Raw genomic sequence first — 4,531 nt, 5'->3', positions numbered from 1 at the left:
TCCATGGAACAGCCCTGGCTTTATTACCATTGTGAAGTCCAAAAGTTATCGACAGACCATTTTTAAATACTGAGACTGCGTAGTGGGAGCCAGATTCCAGGCTTAAAATCGAGTGCATTTTTCACTATCATTATACCAGAGATTATGTTTTCAGTAACAAAAATAACCCATTAATAAGGTAAAATATTCTACTAGTGTTGGAGACATATAAATTATATAGATCAGTGGTTTCTCAAGTAAAAAACAAAAACAAAAAGCAAAGGGTTCAGTGATATCTTGGTTTGTTATCCTACCACACTGAAATGTCTATGGTTGCTTGGGAACAGTTTCAGAGGTGAAAAGTCAAGACTTCTGGACTGAGGGTGAACTGTCCAAAAAGTGGGGACCTCCTTCCCTTGCATTTGACCCTGTTTTATCAGGTATCTTCAGGGCTGGCTGCAAAGTCCTCCTCTGTGGCCTAACAGGACTGCTCCTCCCCTGGGGGTGTGTGTGGGGAGGTCAAAGAGCCTGCCCTTGAGATCCTGTTAGAAATAGTCCTTGTTCTGAAAAGATCTTTAAATTGTCACATAATACAAATATCATTAAGGTGAATATTGACACACACACACAAAATCTAGTTTTCCAATGTTTCCACTCTTACACTATGGTTTAAAAATTTTCTCTACCTGACTAATTCGAAGAAATAATACATTTATTGGATTATCTACCTGGCAAAATCACCTAGCTACCTTCTCACATTTCAGATGAAGGGGGAAAAAAAAAGAGAAATGGTAAAATTTGTTCAGAATTGCATTGCACAGTCCTGACTGGAACTCAAGGCTGAATTCAGGACTCTCAATCCTACTTCCTCCTCCAGCAGATAACCTGACTTGGTTTTATTTGCCTGCTTTTCACTCAACACGCTGGGTTCATATTTGAGAGCACCCAATGATGAAGCGTTTTTCAACAGGTGAGATATCCAAGAGCAAATGGGCTCAGTGTTATAGACAGGATTTTAAAAAGACATACTAAGCTGACAGAAGGAGAAAATAATAAATGACATGCTTTTCATCTCTAAACTCTCTAATTCCAAGAAAACACCCTAAAGCCTTTGCCTTGGGTAAAAAATATTTGAAATGCCAAATCTGGTTATCAATCCGTCTCTGTGTGTGTTGGGAAGGATTACTGTGGTTAAGTATAGTGTAAGCCTGTTCATACCCAGCATTATTTCTGATGTTCCAGTAAGAATGTCTATCTTGATTTTTCAGGTGATACTAACTTAAGGAGAAAAGAAAAAAGAGTATGTTTAAGGCATTCTTCAAAGCTCATCTCCATGAGGCTATTTTGATGGTTAAAAAAAAAGAAAGAAAGAAAAGAAGAGAAAAAGGAGCAAGCTGCAGCTACATTAGTTTCACTCACATCCTCTGACTACAAATTTCAGGTAGACATGAAGACTTAAGAAGAATGATTATCAGATTTGTAATTCTGCTTATTTTATCTCATAACATTGTCATAGAACTGAAAGTAGAAACGAGCTCTTCACAGAGAGGCATTTCTGGTATTACCGTTTTCACCAGCTCACAGAACAAGTAGTAACTACTTGTCCCCTACGGTGTACATACCATGCTGTATTCACACGAGCAAGCCATGTACTCAGTAATGCTGCAGAGTTAGTCATAAATACTCTTAAATGATTGAGAACATTTCCTGAATAAAAACTTGAATATCTTTGAGTCAGGGAGGATGCTGTTGACTTTATGCTAGACGATGTTTTATTTTAATTATTTTGGAGGGCAGTTCTACAACTTTATTTGACATTCAGTAGGTTAGGTATCATCCACATTGACCGCTGGTAGATTTTTTAATGTAGTAACAGGCACATAAGCTACAGATGCATAGAGCTTGATTGGTGAATTCTCCTCTTCGTTACATTTTCTGGACAAACGTACTCAGACACTATATGGAACGTTCCTTATTCCTTTGGCCCAGGCAGCTTTATTGAACCCATCTGGAGTCCCCATGTCTTTCATGGCAAACTTCTGAATTTCTCTGAGTGCCCGGGGAGCATGCTTCTTGAAGCCCTCTCCATGAATGCGCTTGTGAATGGTGATAATGTATCCCAGGGTCACCACCTCCTTGATGGTGGAACTGCTCTTCTTGCTACCCTTCTTTGTGGGAGCCACTTGGCCAAGCTGGAAAGGACGACTGCGAGGGATTGTGGGAAGGCTATTTTAATGATTTTTAAAGGTCACATTAATTCTCTTCTAGAGTTTGTAATTTCTTTGTGAAACTGTTGGTGACATTCCTAATATTAACTCAATGGTTATTGTTCGTAGTGGAAACCATGGCTGTAATCTTAAAGTATGTAGGACTGTTTTCTATTACTTTAACCACATACCCACACATGCCCTGTCACCAAAATATTAATGTTTTCCATAATAATTATGTGTTTAGTTTCTGCTTACTCCTATGGCTGAAACCACACACATCTTTAGTTCTTGATCACCCCTTTTATAATGAATCACACATTAGAAGTTTATAATTGGCTTCAGATCTACCATTCCTATCCTTGTCACAACTGCTCCTGTGTCAGGGCTTGGGAGTGTTTGAAGAAGACACAAAGAAAATTACGAAGTCTTGGTTATTGTTCTTTAGACCACTTAAGAGTCTATGAAAGATCTGGGTCTTGTGGTGTACACCTGTAATTTAAACGTGTGTCATCCTTTGCCAGCCTACGTAAATAAGACACTGCCTCAATACACACACACACACACACACACACACACACACACACACACACGTACACACTTATGCACACATACACTCAGACACATATATTCTAAATGATTAACATTAATGCATTTCTTACAAAGATAATCTGTGGTTTAATTTTCAAATTTTACAGGATATCAAGTTGGCTTTTAACAGTCATTTTCCAAAGAATACAAAATTCTATTAAAATAGAAGTCAAACGTTAAAATTTAGCATGAAATAAAAAGGAATTCACAAATAGCCTTACTTTTGAAGGGTCAACAAGGTAAATCAAGTCCCACAATGTTTTAATCACTGTTCTTTTTCTTTTCTTGTGTTCAGTAATGGTATTGTTGGAACAGTAAGCCTTTAACATCTGTGCACTTTGGATTACCTTAGCCAGCTGGTTCCTCTCAAAACTGCTCATCTTTTGTTTTTACTATGTTCTGACCCAGGGCCATAGCCTTATGACAGCAATGTGCTTTCTGTGCCGGGATATCCTCTTCAAGAGTGTCAGGCAGCCTCAAGTGATTGATGGGCTAGTTCAGGGCTCTGGTATTTTTCTCTTCAGTAAGTCTCCAGTAAATCTACAGCTCATTCTATAAGAATGCTAATTAGACTACTCTTACTAAGTCCATGAACTTTTTTTTTTTTATTTCTCTGTATCTTGGAGGTGAGCTTGAAATCTATTATAAAGTGTGTTTCTAAAATAACTTTAAGAATATTATTTATAAATAAAACATGTACCTCATCATGGAAAACAATTCAAGCAGTGAATTTAATTGGCTGTCCCATTCCAGAATTGAGCCATGCATTCTCAGCTACAAGCCTGAAGCAAGAGACTAGAAGTCACTTCTTTCTTGTGATCATTCCTTTTATCTACTGCTCTTTTCTACATGCACTGAGCTGTTCCCTGTAACTGCAACAGGTATCTGGTAATCAGCTTACAAAAAAGAAGGGCTTATTTTGTTTCACAATTGGTAGCAGTTCTGGGTGGTGAAGCTGGCACCCAACTGGTTGTGTGAGATAGCTCAGCTCATGGTCAGGAAAAAAAAGAGAGAGAGAAAGAAGGAAACATGTTCATATTGACTGAGCCTACCACTGAGCCCCACTTTTAAATATTTGATCATGTCTCAAAAGGACCTTTCTGGGACCAAATCTCCAACATCTGGATGACCTTTGAGGACATTCAATTATAATGTAATGTTCCTTACCTGGATTCTGTTGCAACCCTGCTGAGGTCACACGCTTAGCCAATCTGTCCTCTGTCACTCAAATTCCATGAAGTTCATAGAGTAGCTTCTCTGCTACATGTTTTCATCTTCAGGTTTTCACTGAACTTCTTGCTTCAACACCCTTGTACTGTGTCTTCCAGTTTGTTAGATAGTCTTTCAGTATCCTATGACTATATGGCTTTCACTTCTGCTTTTATTCTTGAGCATTTGGGACTTTTCTTTCAAATAAGTTTCTTCTCTCAGAAAATGTCAGGGCCACTATGTTTATTCAGAGGCCAGTTGTAAATGTTATTTTTGTTTCCTCTATAAGGGAATGAGATGAGAGCTGTTCCCAAGACCTTCTAGCTCTTTCTGAACTCTTGCTGGCTGGTTCAACTCAGCTGTTCTGGCCCAAACTCCTCTCCACACTGACTGATTCAAACTGGCTTCTTGACTTCTGACTCTTACTCTTCTTGGCCTCAAATTAATTTTGGCAAAATGTTCTAATCTTCTGGCTCCTTCTGTTTTCACCTGGATCTAACTTGTTCTCTCTGCTACCTGTCCCCATAAAACTGTCCTAGTAAAAA

At 38.5% G+C, this 4,531-nt stretch overlaps 1 pseudogene; it reads right to left on the bottom strand.

The window, feature by feature from the left end:
- Positions 1-1,805: 1,805 nt before the first annotated feature.
- On the bottom strand, positions 1,806-3,482 carry LOC110561162 (large ribosomal subunit protein eL31-like; annotated as a pseudogene).
- Between the last annotated feature and the right edge of the window lie 1,049 nt (positions 3,483-4,531).

This window comes from Meriones unguiculatus, chromosome 18 (assembly GCF_030254825.1).
Source record: "Meriones unguiculatus strain TT.TT164.6M chromosome 18, Bangor_MerUng_6.1, whole genome shotgun sequence".
NCBI classification, from domain to species: domain Eukaryota; kingdom Metazoa; phylum Chordata; class Mammalia; order Rodentia; family Muridae; genus Meriones; species Meriones unguiculatus.
Note: the sequence above shows the minus strand (reverse complement) of the source record. Positions and strands in the feature narration are given on the sequence as shown.